The 16,838-nt window shown below is 46.7% G+C and overlaps 3 long non-coding RNA genes across 3 annotated transcripts; all 3 read left to right on the plus strand.

Moving 5' to 3' along the window:
- Window positions 1-3,625: 3,625 nt before the first annotated feature.
- On the plus strand, window positions 3,626-4,857 carry LOC120651377. The gene is made up of 3 exons (XR_005666154.1): window positions 3,626-3,767; window positions 3,883-4,654; window positions 4,751-4,857. It is a non-coding gene; the product is annotated as an uncharacterized LOC120651377 (long non-coding RNA).
- Window positions 4,858-4,899: 42 nt separating this feature from the next.
- On the plus strand, window positions 4,900-5,562 carry LOC120651384. The gene is made up of 3 exons (XR_005666157.1): window positions 4,900-4,957; window positions 5,046-5,325; window positions 5,399-5,562. It is a non-coding gene; the product is annotated as an uncharacterized LOC120651384 (long non-coding RNA).
- A 67-nt stretch (window positions 5,563-5,629) lies between these two features.
- On the plus strand, window positions 5,630-6,178 carry LOC120651393. Its single transcript, XR_005666161.1, has 2 exons — window positions 5,630-5,690; window positions 5,785-6,178. It is a non-coding gene; the product is annotated as an uncharacterized LOC120651393 (long non-coding RNA).
- The last annotated feature ends 10,660 nt before the right edge of the window (window positions 6,179-16,838 follow it).

Below are 16,838 nucleotides of genomic sequence, written 5' to 3' on the forward strand. Positions count from 1 at the left end.
GAAGCGGCGAAGCCCTGCCGGAATGGTGACCCGACTATCGGCAGGTAATATTTTTGTAATGTTTTTACAGTAAGTAAATTAATAGATTGTATTTAGTTGTAATTCTATATATTTAGGGTTATAGTAAATATAGAGATATTAATTAAGATCTAGCATGTATTGCTTAGTCTACATAGTTGATTTATTATATTTGTACGCTGATATCAAATGTAGAGATATTAATGTAGGTTTAGCATATACTGCTTAGTATAAATACTTGATTTAGCGTAGTTGTATCTAGCATAGGTTATATCTTGTGACGAATGTGGTTATATTAATTGACTCATATGAATCGTTTACAGATATGTCAAACAAATTAATGTTTCAAGTGTACTATGGTGATGGCATTCCTCTACACACGCCTTGGGGATTAGATTTGTCACAGTTTAAGAGTAGGAATGTTGGAATAGATAAACCGTTTGAGAGAACTTTTGGTTCATTTCAGAAATCGCTCGAGTGTGGCTTTGGTGTAAATCCAGAGACACATGTGCTGAGCATACAAGTTGTTGTGAACTAGGAGGTGGAAGGTGAAAAGTGGGACTTTATGGTCATCGAGAGCACTCCTGATTGGTGGCATTACATCGATGCAGCCACTCTTCATGGGTGGCCTCTTGGCATGGTCGTAAAGGTGCATGAAAGGCCACAGCGTGCAAGAGCACAAGATGAAGATGAAGATATCCCAACTCAATACAGGGAGGCAGAAAACCCTGAACGAGCTGAGGACCATGTTTCGCAGATAGATTCGCAAGGTGTAGCTGATGAAGGGGAGAGGATAGCAAGGATCGTGGATGCAATGGAGGCTGAAGACCAAGAGGCACAGCAGATGGAAGAACGTGTGGACTCATCAGACGATGAGGCATACCCAGTGCCAACTCAGTGGAGGGAAGAAGGTTTTGGCAACCCTGTTATACAAGATGGAAGATGCCAGGAGTGGGAGTATCCAGAAAATGAGGTGGTGCAGGGAGCGAAATATCAAACCATTGAAGACGTGAAGGATGCTGTAAAGAGATGGGCAGTGTCATTGAGGAGGGAATTTAGAGTTGTCAAATCTGGCAGCAAGGAATATGAGGTGAAGTGTTTGAAGGATGGGTGTCAATGGCGAGTACATGCATACAACGGTAGATGGAAAACTCATTGGGTATGTTCTATTGTAACGGAGCATACCTGTGTGGTGGATGGCGTTCAGAAGGGCCACCGAAACATGACATCAACCTTCTTCACCCAACAAATATAGGGTTTGGTGCTCGACAAGCTGGATTATGAGCCAAAATTGATAGTCAGGCATATAGAGCAGAATTTTCAGTACACTGTCAGCTACATAAAGGCATGGAGGACAAAACAGAATGTGTTTGAGATGAGATTTGGCACCTACGAGGCTTCATATGATAATCTGCCCCGTATGTTGTCTATTGTTGTGCAGAGGAATCCAGGAAGCGCGTATGATATCTTCCTAGTACCCGGATTGCATGGAGGACCACAGGTGCTTAAGCGAGCCTTCTTCTGTCTTGGTGCATGTGTCCGTGCTTTTCAGTACTGTCTCCTTGTACAATGCATCGATGGCACTTTCCTAACAGGGAAATATAAAGGGCAGATACTATCGGCAATTGGACTAGATTGCAATAACCAAGTTGTCCCTATTACATTTGCCTTTGTGGAGAGTGAGAATACAGACAGTTGGTATTGGTTCCTAGAACGAGTAAAAACTCATGTGGTTGCTGGACGGCCTAATATGTGTCTCATAAGTGACCGGAATTCAGGCCTCCTTGTGGCACTAAAGATACTACAGGAAGGAAATGGCATTGCTCAACCTATTTGGCCATACGTCCAAAACAAGTGGTGCATCAGGCATATGGGTGCAAACTTCCACGAGCACTTTAAGAATAGAGAGCTGATGCAAATGTTTAAGAGGTTGTGCACTCAGAACCAGCAACGAAAGTTCAATGCACTCTAGCAGGTGCTTGATAACATGACTGCTGAGCAGGCAAAGGCTCGGGCCTCTGGGTCAAATCAGGGGCGGTCAGAAGATAATTCTCGTCCTGCTGCTAAGCCATTTTCACACTGGATTCGAGATGCACCGAAGGGGAAATTGTCCCTCCTGTATGATACAAACGGGAGCCGGTACAACATTCAGACAACCAACCATGTAGAGTGTTATAACATGGTCATGTGTAACGTTCATGGGTTTCCCCTAGTGGGAATTGTGGTGTTCATTCTGTATGGTTGCGTGAAATACTTTAGGGAGCGTTATATGGCTGCAAGTCTCAGCATGAGTAACCCCCAGATTGAGTTCTGCACTAGGGTGACAGCATACATAGAGAATAAGACATCCAAGGCCAAACTGCATCATGTGCAATCCATGGGAACACATGAACAAAGGTTTCAGGTTGCATGCAAGGATAGAATGGGTCGGGGTGTACACAGGAAAAGGATGGTGCAGGAATGCTTATTCCGGCCGGATGGTGGAGTTTATTGCTCATGCATGAAGCCAAACTTGCTGCATCTACCATGTTCGCATGTGATTGCTGCATGCGGAGAGTGTGGTTTACAGCCAAGGGCATTCGTTTCACCATACTTCTCAAAGGAAGCAGCACTCAACACTTGGTGGCAGGAGATATATGGGGTCGGAATATTGGGACCATTCACTCAGCAAAATAATCCTAAACTGTATGTGCCTAACCCAGCTACTAAAAAAGGTTCAGGCCATCGTCAGCATCGTCGTATTAGAAATGCTATAGACGAATCAGAGGCAGGCAAGACAAAGAAATGGTGCAACCTATGTGGTGGTGAGGGTCATAGTTACAAGAGATGTCCTACAAATTCTTTACAAGATGCCGCTGAAGCTGGGCCTTCGGGGAATCCCACTGATGGAGCACCACAGCCATTCGAACCTGCCTCGGCGAGTCATGCACGCCCTAGACGATCTATATCATCACGACCTAGGAACGACTGAGTTCTATGCGTGTTTGTGTAATATGCAATTTACCTACGACCTTATGTTGTATCGAACTTATATTGTCACTGTTTACGACCTTATATTGTATCGAAGTTATGTAATTTGTAGTATTTATCATTCCGTAGTAATTATCGTACAATGTCTCTTGTAATATTTAATGCATGATTATGTTTTCAATTGATTTTATGAACTATTGATTTGTAGGTATGGCAGGTGACCATCCTGCGACACCTGAGCTCTTAGACCCAGTGATCGACTCGGGTCACCGGTCCTTTCTTGCAGCGGTCGAGGGTAGAGATTTGCACGTCCTACATCCTCGTCCACCCGAGGAGCGTATTGGTTTAGACCAGCGTTGGTTTGAGAGGTATGGAATGTATTGATCAACTGTAAAATTGTTTAAATGTTATCGTTTTCTAATCTCACATGTATCTACAGGTTGCAAGCTACGGGTCTCCTCACTTTAGCACGTCTGGTACAGGGTGGGTCTCCTAAACTAGACCATTCTCTCTTGACGGCCCTCGTTAACAGGTGGAGGCCAGAGACCCACACGTTCCACCTCCCTTGTGGGGAGATGGCGCCGATGCTACAGGACGTCGCCTACTTGCTTGGCCGACCACTGGACGGTGACGCTATAGGCCCACGTGAGGCGCCACCGTCATGGAAGGACGATCTCGAGGCTCGATTTGCTCCAGTTCAGCGCTTGGAAGTACTTGGTCCAGTCCTGCCCCACCCACAAGCTGGCGACCCAGCTAAGCGCTGGCTGATACAGTTTCAGGTACGTAATCTCATATAAATGTATTGACGAATTTTGTGAACATGTTTGGCCATATTGTCTTCGGATGTCATATATACTCATATATACTCTTTATGTATGTCTTTTTTTCATGCAGCCCATCTGCTTGCACGAGGATGCCGATGACTACAGCGTCGACAGGTCTTTGGAGGCGTGCTTGTTGTGGCTCTTTGGTTACATCATGTTCAACAACACTCATGGGAACAGCGTCGACAAGATCCTGCTTCCTTATGCACGGGCGATTGCGAACGCAGACGAGGACGACGTGCCCACTTGGAGTTGGGGTTCGGCAGTACTTGCCGCGACGTACCGTGGCCTCTACGACGGGTGTATGAAGACCACAGAAGGAGCTATCATCACTGGTTGCCTGCTTCTGCTACAGCTCTGGTCGTACGAGAGGTTAGCCATTGCGTGACCCGAGATCGACCTTTCGCCGTATGATCAGGGCATGTACGGTGCTCTTGACGACGACAGGCCGACCATGGGGACAATTTGGTTCATCCATGAGGTATGTGTCCGAACATGCCTTTTTTCACAATATATGCAAGTCAGATTATGAATAGTTATACATTATTATGGTCTTTTACAGCGGAGTTGGGCGCATAAGCCGAGCTGAAGGGCTTATCCAGAGTTCGTTAGAGATCTGGATCGGTTGACCCCCAACGACGTCGTTTGGGAGCCGTATACTCCCCTTCTTGTGGCAAGCCGTGCGCCACATGGCTTGTCTCCACGGTGCAATGCTTCGGAGGAGATGTGGTTCACGACAGCGGTGTTGGTTTACGACATCGCTGTTGAACCACATTGCCCGCACAGAGTGATGAGACAGTTCGGCCTACGACAGCCATTTCCGTTGCCAGGCACGTTCTACCGTATTACTCCTCGGGACCACAGGTTATTCTTTTTTGGCCTAGTTGCGACATTAATTACATCATAATGAAATGCTACTTAAAAGTACTTTGGTTTAGGTTGTCAAGAAGTGGACAACCATGCGACGACACTTGGGTCACTAAGGTGACCACGTGGGTCGATGCCTGGGACAAGGCGGAGGAGGATGTGGTCCAGTCCCTCGTACACGATGTCGCATGTTATGTGCTGACACTGCGCCTCAGCCAGACCAGGCTAGAGTGCAAGATGGATACGCCCGTCATTGTGACGAGTCACTAGCAGGAGCGGTTAGTGACTTAATCGAGTAATCCTTATTAACATGTTATACCTTACGATGAAGATATAATTGATCAATATGTTGAATATGTTTTTCAGTTCCAGCTTTGCAGAGTGGTTGAGACGGATTGTTCGGCGTACATGATGAGGGTACGCGGTGGATCCCCGATGAGCCCAATGGAGCAGTCTGATGCATGGGCGAGGACCCGTGACCACATCCGTACAGTTCTTCACGCGTTTGGTAGTCGTGTACAGTACGACGATGACCAGGCTTCTTCTCGTGGGTCTGCCACGACCACCCAGGCACCGGCAGTGGAACAGCCGATACCAATGCCACATCAGGCATCCCAGCCACCTCCTCAGTACTACCCAGGTGCAGGTACAGGCGACTTTGTTCAATCTCGTGCAAACACATTAATCGCATACCTTTCTCTAACTTCAAATACACTTAGGCTATGGACCACCTACGTCGTACGCCCAAGCGGGACCATGGAGCCACCCCTCGTGGAACTTCGTCCCAAACTGCGGTCCGCCACCACAATTTGCACCACAGTGGGGGATGCCACCACAGTTTGCACCACAAGGCCCGCCTGTGACACCGTCGCCTGCCTACACAAGTGCTGGTATAATCATCTTTCATATTTACACTCATACTATGTACATATATGTGAAAGCTAATTATTTAAACAAACATAGGGTTCTACCCCACTCTAGGAGATGGCCCTTCTTCATCTACACGACCAGGTACTTAACAGTTTCTTTGTAGCCAATACATAATTTATTTAATTTTTAGTATCAACGCACTACAAATGTAGTGTCCAACATTATTCTCATACAGGTTCCAACATGTTCGTCCCAGACGTCACGGATGACATGTGTGCCACCTTGGACGAGTTCTCCCCCCCCCCCCTCTCAGCCCGATATCATGGGGTCTTCACAGTTGGACGGAGCACCGCCGATACAGTCACAGGACCCAACCCAACAGGCACCTGAGGGGCGTCCAGATCGACAGCCGAGGTCCCCAGACCGTTTGACCTATTCCAGGGGCCACGTTCGTGCCCAGCCGAGGCCCAAGAGGGGCCGACCAGCGAGGGGAGGATAGATGTGTGCATGCTTATATCACCATGTATCATGTAGCGAACATTGTTTGTTTCTCCGTGCTGTGGATTTTGAACTATTTGTCATATTGTTGTTTACTATTGAACTTAATCTTTTCTACGTTATCGTTTTTATATTCCTAATATCTATGCCAACATTTAAGCGTTTAATTGGAACAAGGGAATGCGTTGGAGGTAATAAAATGGGTGATGTTGTTTTGGTAATTGGAAAATGGAGGTTTAAGCTTAAGTATATCATAAAATGCATTGTACTAGCTGGAAAATGGGGCCAAGGGGCCTGTCGCCCGAGGGAGGGGCGACAGGGGTCCTGTCGCCCGTGGGAAGGGCGACAAGCCCCCATATCTGAAAATTATCCAATCCGGCATATATTTCTGAAAATTCAAAAAAATAAATATAGAAAAGAAAAAGGTCCTCAGCCGTGCCGTCGCGCCACCTCGTGGGCCGGCCCAGTGGCCGCGCGCGCGCAGCGCGAGTGGGCCTACAGGCCGAAAGCCACCCCAGCACAAGTCCCTTTTGTCCACATGCCAAAACTGGGAAAAGTCCGTTCCCACTTCTCGAACTATTTTCGAGAGATTTTATCTACCTCTCCACACTAAATACCTCATATCTTCTCCGTTCCAACTCCGATTTAGGTGATTCTCGCGCCTAAATTCTTCTACAATCAAGCTCTATCCACCCATACACTCCACATAGTCTTTTCCTCTGGCCGGAAGACACCGTCATGCAACCATGACGCCGTCCTACGCCCAGTCAGTGCTTCACATTGGCCCCACAGTTATTGTGTGCCTGGTGTGATGCCATTGACCTCCTACCCTCTATCAACCCAAAAGATTCCTATCTTAATCCCTCCCAACCCCATTTCCAAACGATCCCAATCTATGAAACCACCCCCGCTGATCATATCCCAGCAAGTCCTGCTCTTCCACCACCTTCCCCCGAAGAAATTCTCCACCTCGACCCCATCATGAGGTCGCCACCTCGGCAGTTTCAATTCCACCCTGGCTATCCAGGCTCGCCACCACAGCATGCTTGCTACAACCGCCACCGTACCCATCAGCATGGCCGGCGTCCTGTAGCCCGGTTCGCTGCACATCACCACTTCCTAGAACCACCCCCGTTGGTAAGCACCAACCAATAGCTCATATACCCTACAAAACACCTTCTCACTACAAATCATGTTGAGCTCATGTTATACCTCGATGTGTGTGTTTTTCCTTGTTTGTGCACGTAGGTTATACCAGATATTATAGTCGGTACGTCCCTCGCAAGGACCTTCGCGAGGCTTGAAGAAAGCAACCGATGTCTACAGCGAATGCTATACCAGCATGCGCTATGGATGGCACATCACCGTGCCCAACAGTTAGTGCATGAACAAGCTCGGGAGGGGATGGTGTGTCAGCGTATTTGACAGATGCTGAACCCTTGTCCTCCGCGCCCAATGTATCAACAGCAACCTGAACAGCAAGCCCACTGGAATCCCCACTTGATGCATAAATTTCCTATGTTTTTACAAACACAACCCTTGGCCTGTTAATCACCTAAAACTTGCATGTTTTGCTTGCTAAGGAAAACCCCACCGATTATGCAGCCACTTAATCCTATTTTAGATGTAGTGCGCATAGGTGGGAATGCTCATTAATTATATCTATCATAATCTTGATGTTAAGTTGGGATTATGGTTGTGGAACTTGATGGGTATGGGATGAGGATAGGTGTGCATGTTTTTAAAATAAAAAGGGGAAGAACCCCGGCAAATGACCCACGGGTCGGGATACGCCATTTTGAAGGACAGGGTATGAATGGCAACTTAGCAACTCGCGATTACCCTAAGTCCCGGGATTCGTGGAGATGACCGGGTAGGTGGATGCTCACAGTGTCGAGCAATGGAAAGTGGGAATGGTTCTACCTGAGCTCTGTAAGGACCGCATTGATTTTCATCTTGCCTAACTGTTTAGTACAACCACTCGCTCTGTATGAGGCATTGTCTAGGCCCGAGCCGGAGTGGATAACCTAGTGGCGGGTGTGTTGGCGCACAAGGGACTAGGAAAGGGGATGGGGTATCACGGGAGTACCGCGGGGTACTGGAGTGACTCAGTTGCCTGAATCCCTAAAGCACTGCTAGGTGATGAAACAAAGGCAACGGCTTAGTTTGGAATTCAGACGCTTATTTAGCGGTAAGTGTCGCTGAGTCCAACTTTTGGGAATTAGTACAACTCTGGCCATTAGTAAAATCTATTCGAATAGTCCGTGTCCACTGGTATGGATGGGTTATGGCTTGGTTCTTCAATTAGATTTCATAAACTAAAAATGTGGGAATGGTTTGGTTTTGGGTGAGAAATGGATTTTGGGTGTATGCTGAGCTACAGGGGTAAAACCCTGTAGCGGTATGGAAAGTGTGATGGCTGGAAAGTCAGTGGCCATGTGGACTGGCAAGTCCAGTGGCACCCCTTTTTGATAAAAACTCTGTTTTCTGAATGAATAAAACTTGCTGGACTAGCTCGAACCCTGCATACAAAAAATGTTTTTGTGCAAAACTTCCTAAGCTCCATATATATCATGCATGTAGTTATAGCTATACCCCTACTTCTTATGGAGGAAGGTGGGCTGCTGAGTACGTAAGTACTCACCCTTGCTTTGTTGATGTTTTCTAGTGGAGACAATGAAGTCACCATGTATGGAACCGATTAAGGGCTAGACCTACTTTCCAACCGTGACGTGTGGAAGTTTGGGCCTACGTTTAATATTCCGCTACTTAGTTTCAGGGTTGCGCCCCTGTGTTGTCCGACCCGTTAGGGCGGATCTGTATCACTCTGATGTAAGAATGTGATTATCAAACCCTAGGATGGTAATAAAGCACATTTTAGTCCCATTATGGAAACTGGGGCGCTTCACACACCCACCTACCTTCTCCCATTCTACTGATCCACTACCGGCAGACAACTAGCTCCGTGCAGTGGAGTGACAACTATACATTGCTCAATGTAATGATTAGGAGAGGGTCCTGTATGCAGCAGGACAACTGAGAGGTGCTGCTTTGGATTGGTGGGAGTTCTATAGGCAGCAAGACAGGGAACGCTTCACCTGGGCCTAGTTCCGGGAGAGATTCTAGAGTCATCATGTGCCTGCGGGCATAATGAAAATGAAGAAAAAGGAATTCTTCGCACTGAAGCAGGGAAGTGTTGACGGTCATTATCTCACGATTTCAACCGTCAATTATCCACCAAATGAAGCTAAACATGTGAAATATGTGGAGTAACCCTTGCTACTAATGAGTTCCACAAGATGTACTTGAATATTTGGATGCAGGTACCAAAAATCACTCAAAAAGGTTGGAAATACACCAAAATGCAAAGATGGGCAACAATGGTGACTGGGCCATGGCCACCCAAACATACACCATAGTCGGCCGGCCATGCATGGTAGCCGCCTAACCACCCTCCAGGGTGGACTTGGGTCCGCAACCACGTGGAATGGTCCCTTGACCACTTCATGTGCCATGTCATCGATCCTGTGCAAAACAAACACAGAATGGTGAAGGTCCAACCATACAAGAAGGCATCCAATGTATCCGAGGGTTACAAGTCATTGGGACGAGGATGGGTGATGTCAAGGATCCGACGGAAGCAACATGCAACTAATTTGAGGCAGACACGTGGCCGCCCGACCACGTGCCATGGCTGGCCGACCACTCCTCGGTGCATTTTTCACGTGCAACTAACCGCCTCAACCGCCAACCGACATGGGGAAGCAAGACCAGCCATTGGATCAACAAGGTCGGAGCATCCCATGGCCACCCGACCATAGGGGGTGGCCGCCCGACCACCCACGTAGGCCGGCCAGCCACCAACTATGTCCCTCCACCGACCTAGTGTGTGTATAAATACCCCTCTCGGCTATAAATAGACCCCGGGAGCTCATTTGCAAGGTGTGGAGTTGAGTTCAAGTGCTATCTTAGAGTGCCACACTCTTTCTTTAGTAGTAGGATAGTCCTGGGAGTTAGAGTTGAATCGAGCTTTGCCTCAGAGTCTCCGGAGTTATCTTCGAGTCTGTGGTAAAACTCTTGTATCTTTTGGATTCAGATTATCTTCAATATAATTTCAGTTATGTTTTACTTTAAGTCTATCTCTTGCGAGTGTGGTGTACCTTTATTTTGCATACTTGCTAGGCTTAGATTGTGTTTCACTTGGTTATTCAAATCTTGTTATTCTTCGAGTGCTATAACTCAACCCTAAACTTAGACGCTAGGCTCTGGCTAGATCCTCTCCTCTGATCAAGGATGATCTATCGTTGTTCAAGCGAGCTTGAACACGTTTATAGCTTGCCATCCTCTCCACGCAGCTTTGCTTGGTAGCCCCACTCGGTGACAGCGTGTGGTGTGCCTGTGTAGTCCAGGCCCGTCGTTCGGGAGGCCCATAGGTGTTAGCCAGACTCTCTTTCAGGACCTACTATCTACCCCTTGGTACCCTCGAGACTCTGGAATTTCGCTCGATGCAAGACCCTGACTTGTTTATTTGAATAGCTCGGTTAGACACGGATAATCTTTGCAGCCGATTAGAGTTAGAGTTTGGTGACTTTATCTCACTCGTTGTCCTCCTAGGCAACTATACCTTTTCTACAGTATCTTTAATAGTTACTTATCTCTCCACCATACACCTATCTGTATCACGCTTACCCCTATGTACTACTAGTTGGTATAATTTATCTAAGTTTACAGTTTATTCGAATTGAGTTTATCCAATTATACTCTTGAGCCTACCGCTTCCCTGTGGAAATTTACGATACTCGGAATACTCTGAGTGAAAGGCTACAGCGGTCTCCATGCGCTTGCAGAGTAAAACCTGTAAAGGCTAAGAGACGCCAACAGGAAGCATGTCAGAGTTACTGAGTATCAGGACAAGTTTCTACAGCTAGCTCGCTATGCCCCCACAGAGGTTGCAGCGGATAGTGACAAGCAGGAACACTTTATGGACGGACTTAGGGACACTCTCCAGTTGCAGCTGATGAACACCCCCTTCAACAGCTTCAACCATCTGGTGAACTGTGCTCTACCCACAAGCAGCAACACTCGCCCCCGTCCACCACAGCAGCAGTACTCCCAATAGCAGGGTTATCAACAGCGCCAGCCACAGCAGCAGATGAACCAGGGCCAGCGCTATCAGCGTCAGAATCAAAAGCCTGGTCCATCCTATCCAGCTCAGCGCCAAGGGCCATCAAATTCCCCTGCACCCAATCAGGCGTCTGTTCCAGTAGTCCGCACATGCTACAAGTGTGGAGACAACAGACATCTAGCCAACAATTGCCCCCAGAAGATGCAGCCCAACCAGCAGGGTCAGAAGTAGAATCCCCCCGCAACAGCAGCAGCAGGGGCGCCCCAATCAGCAAACCAAGGCACCATGGCAGAGCAAGGTGAATCATGTGACGGCCGAGATTGTAGCTGAAGCTCCCAATGTCGTTCTCGGTACGTTCCTAGTCAACTCCAAGCCTGCTACAGTATTACTTGATACGGGTGCTACTCATTCCTTTATCACCAAGTCATTTGTTAAGCAGCATAATATAAGTATAAGCTCCATAAAAAGACCCATGATAGTGTCATTACCTGGGGGGAAAATAAACACCAGTTCCATCTGTTCCAAAGTTAGTATTAATATAAGGGGGTTAGAGTTCCGCACTGGGTTGATAGTCACAGACTCAGTGGGCATTGATGTCATCTTGGGTATGGAAACTCTTACCAAGTGGGGAGTCAGGATAGATTGTGCCAGTCGGACAGTTCATCTGACAGCTCCAGATGGTCAGAAAATAGAAATCAGTGCATCAGGTCCTACTGGACATTTGCATCAGATGGAGGCCAGGCCGACAGATGGTATTTGAGTGGTGTGCGAATATCTGTTAGCGCATAATAACGATGATATTTATGCTCTATATTGACATGATTTCATTACTTTTTAGAGATAAATCATATGATGAAGTTATATTTTACTTTTCATTACTTTTCATTACGATCCGGAGTTACAGGCCCAATCCTTGGATCCCATTTCAAATTCGATTTTGAAAAAGCGCTGTTCTCGCTGTCTCAGCCCAGAACATAGCAGATGGGCCTGCTCCTCGGAAGTCAGGTGTAGGGTCTATTTCATCTTCGGGCATTTTGAAAAGCAGTGCAAGCAGCGGCCTAAGCCCATTCGAAAGTGGAGGCCTAAGTCTATGATGACAAATTCTAAGCCCAAGTTAGCCTGGAGGCCCAAGATGCCAATGCCAACAAGGGAAACTGAAACGGAGCCGGATCTCAAGCACCAATTTAGGGACGGCACTGTTGTCGACAACAGCGAAAACCCTGGACCTAGCCTCGTATCCGGCCCCCCGATCCTTCAGCTTCCCCTGTTCAGCTACAGGATCCAATCTACACAGTGCCAATCTCCCCAAATTCGTCCCCACGGTCCACGAACCCTAGCCCGGTCGAAATTGCCGAGGCTGATCAAGCATCAATGGCGAACTTTCCCGTCAACCCGCAACCTTACCTCGTCGCCGGCTTAACTGTTGAGCATGACTGGAACAGGCCGGCCAGAGGTCGCATGGCGCTGGGCGGTGAACCGACGCGAGAGCATGAAGATTATGCAATTGTCTCCATCAACCCAATGCCAGCGCATACTGATCAACTTCGCCCAACACTCAACTTGGCATGTGACTTCTTAGAACATTCGCAGAGAGTGCGCATTCTTGCTTCTCATCTGTCACCACTTGGACTGGGCCTGATCAAACTGCGGACTGTAGCTCAGCGTGATCAGTTAGTGCGGGTTTCCCCTTTACAACTGGGTCAGAATCACCAAGTCACCATTGTTAAACATGATGAGGGGATAAATGCCAGATCCTATGCTTATGTTCGTGTCTGTTGGATCATGTTCTTGGCTTTTCCTCTTGATTTTCAAAAAGATCTCTACATATGTGCTGCGGTGGCACCCTATGGCAGGCTCTTAGAATGGTACAGAGATGATAACAAGTCTAGAATCCTGGCACAAGAACTTTTGCTGAGCCACAACAGAGTTCCCAGAAGTCTGATTGTTTCGAGAGGCACCATGATTGGAGGTATGGGGCGCTCCTGGTCAGTGCCCGTGTTCATCTTAAATGGACACTTCCCAGATGCTTTCCCAGCTGACGAGGACCCGGTTCCCTTTGATCGAGATGCCCACCCAGAGCACCCACCAGTTGTTCTTGGCCCACACCCCCAGCAAGATCCTGACTGGCAAGAAGAACATAATGGTGCTGCAGAAGGCATGGGAGCTTTTGGAGGAGATCCTCACCCACAGAACCAGAATCATGCTCAAATTGATCATGTTGAGGACAACATGGATATAGATGAAGAGGATCAGGACCAGGATGAGGATGGCTGGCCTGCTTGGGACCCGGCAATCTTTGCAGCAGATCAACCTCAGCAACATGGGCAAAATGCTAAGCAAGCTCCTCCCCCACAGCATTTCATCGATCTCGACATGTCTGGCTCTTCCATGCGTTTCTTAAGAGCCACCGGACCCGACATCAATATCAGTGAAGTGTTCCAGGGCCCCAGTTCAGGTGACAGCAGCTCCTCAACTTCAAGTGATGCCTCTTCTGGCATCAATGAAGAAGTTGCCTGTTTCAATGCAACTCAGAGCTTCTGTGCCACTGCTCTGATCTTCCACAGGAAAGGCATACCAAACACTGGCCTCCCAGATCAAACTTTTCAGCAAAGTGAAGCAATCAGAATTAGGCCCATTCTTGTTGACAGCCCAATGCTTACTCAGTCTGAAACACCTGTCAAACCGACTGGCTTTGAACTGGTTCCTTGGAAACCCTGCATCCCTGCCTTGCTCCTCCAACTCTGGCCAAGTGTGGTCACAGCCTGGAAAGATAAACAGCTCGCCACTGCTTGCCAGGAAGAGCTTGCAAAAGGCCCAAGTGCTTCTGGCCCATCTCAGTTTGAATTTCATTGCAGCCCAGCCCAAATATCTCAGGAAGCACAAGCTGGCCCAGCAACCACCAGAACCAAAAAGAAGAAGACAGTCAGGACTGGTAACGTTTCGCGGCCTGGAACTATAGCTAACCCAGCTAGCCCTTTGGCTAAAACCAGTGTGCGTAGAAGCTCAAGACTGAACAACCCAGATGGTTTTCGTGCAATCCGGCTAGAGCGTGAGCCTGCTAAGAAACGTAAGATCAGCATTGTCCAGATAGATGCTGAGACAGGAAAAGCTGGACCTGTTCCTCTTTCAGTTCTTCGCGGTTGGGGTATAGACTGTGGAGTCGCTCCTGGCGAGCTCTCCATTGACAAGCTTTTGCAGGAACCTTCAGACATTGTTCCAAATGCAGACACAACAGAAGAAGAAGAAGTTGTTGCCCAGGCTTAAAGGGAATCTCAAAGGATTGCGGGTTACTACAACTCATCCGGCACTGCCTTTATCCAGCTTCCTTTCTCCACCTTTGGGCACTGAATTATCTTATGTGGTACTGTTTATTCTTTGTATGAGTTGCTCTGCCTTTATGGTTGTTTCTCTCCTGCCTTTGGTTGTCCAGGCAGGCTTTAAACATGCTCGTTATTTGGTTTTAAATGAATAGTCATTCATGGAATATCTTGTGCTGGAACATCCGAGGGATCAATTCGTCTGATAAATGGGATGCGATTAGAAATAAGATCGAGGAAAGTACTTGCTCTGTCATCTGCCTGCAAGAGACAAAGAGAGAAAACTTTGATATCTCGTTTATCCATAATTTTGCCCCGAGACGTTTTGACTGCTTTGATTTCATCCCCTCGGTGGGTGCATCAGGGGGTCTTCTAGTTCTCTGGGCAAGTTCTTTCTTCACGGGAGTGGTCTTTGAAAAACTCCAATTTTCAATCACAGTTGACTTTTCCTCCATGCATAGTGGAGAATGCTGGAGGTTAACCAACATCTACGGCCCCTTACTGAGCCAGATCGATCGGCTTTCATAAACTGGTTCAGAAATTGTGATGTCTCTGATCCCATAAACTGGCTATTTATGGGTGATTTCAACTTTTACCATTCGTTAGAAAATAGAAACAGACCTGGTGGCAATCTCATAGACACTTTGATTTTCAACGATGCAATTGATCATTTGGGACTCATTGAACTCCCCCTAAAAGGAAGAAGTTACACTTGGAGCAACATGCAGGCAAATCCACTTTTAGAACAGCTAGACTGGTTTTTCACATCTCCCAATTGGACTTTGAATTTCCCAATGACAGAAGTTCTACCTTTGGCCAAGATCACCTCAGACCATATTCCGTGTAAAATTGCAATCAACACAAAAATACCAAGAGCAAATATTTTCAGATTCGAGAGCTTTTGGGTTGAACATGAAGGTTTCTTTGAGACAGTACAAAGCAGCTGGGCTAGTACCAGCAACACCAATCCAGCCAGAAACATCTCAGGCAAATTCAAAAGGCTCAGAGCTTATCTGAAAGCATGGAGCAAAACTCTTTCCAACCTGAATCTGCAAATTGGAAACTGCAATGCTGTGATTGGCCATCTGGATTCAATTGAAGAAGTGACTTCTATATAACCCAGAAATGAACCTTTGTTTGATCTTGAAAAGGCAGCTAAGAACCTTCCTAAGATACAAAAATGAATACTGGAAGAAGAGGTTCAGAAATAACAAAATCAAATTTGGGGATGAATGTACTAAATTCTTTCATGCAATGGCAACCATTTCTTATAGAAGGAATGCTATCCCCCAAATTCTTAATGAAAGTGGCACTTGGATACAAGATCATGATGGCAAGGCTGACCTTCTTTGGAATGCTTTCAGAAATAGAATGGGAGTGGACCCTGACACCACAATGGTATTTGATTTGGAAACTCTAGTGCAGTCCAGAACCTCTTTATCTGAGTTAGCTGAGCCTTTTCAGCTAGAGGAAATTGACCTGATAGTTAGAAGTATGCCCACTGATAAAGTACCAGGGCCAGATGGCTTTAATGGTCTTTTTCTTAAGAAATGTTGGCCAATAATAAAGCATGACTTCTATTCCTTGTATGAGAGCTTTTTCAACAATGATCTCTGCCTTGAAAGCATCAACAGTTCTTTCATAGTACTAGTCCCCAAGAAAAATAATCCAGAGATTGTAAATGATTATAGGCCAATCTCCTTGATGAACATTAGCCTGAAATTGTTGACCAAAATCCTAGCAGACCGTCTTTAGAAAATCATTATCACTTTGATTCACAGGAACCAGTATGGCTTCATCAAGTCAAAAACAATACAAGATTGTTTAGCATGGAGCTTTGAATATATTCACCAATGTCATCAATCCAAAAGAGAGATCATCATCCTTAAGCTTGACTTTGAAAAGGCTTTCGATACTGTTGCACATCAAACCCTAATTAAAATGTTGTTTCACCTTGGCTTTCCCAGCAGATGGATTGATTGGATCACAAACATACTTGCCTCTGGGTCTTCAGCAGTGCTCTTAAATGGGATACCTGGAAAAATTTTCAAGTGTAAAAGAGGAGTTAGGCAGGGAGATCCACTCTCCCCCCTACTTTTTGTTTTGGCAGCAGAACTCCTGCAAATCCTAGTCAACAGAGCTGCTTCATCAAATCTACTAGTCCCACCTTTATCCCAACCAAATGAGGATTTCCCCATTGTGCAGTATGCTGATGACACCTTACTAATCATGCAAGCTGATGCAAGACAACTCCTATTTTTAAAAGCACTACTAGCTTCCTTTGTTGAGTCAACAGGGCTTAAAGTAAATTATAGTAAATCTCAGATGCTCCCCATTAATGTTTCCCAA

Source organism: Panicum virgatum, chromosome 1K (genome assembly GCF_016808335.1).
Source record: "Panicum virgatum strain AP13 chromosome 1K, P.virgatum_v5, whole genome shotgun sequence".
Classification (NCBI taxonomy): Eukaryota; Viridiplantae; Streptophyta; class Magnoliopsida; order Poales; family Poaceae; genus Panicum; species Panicum virgatum.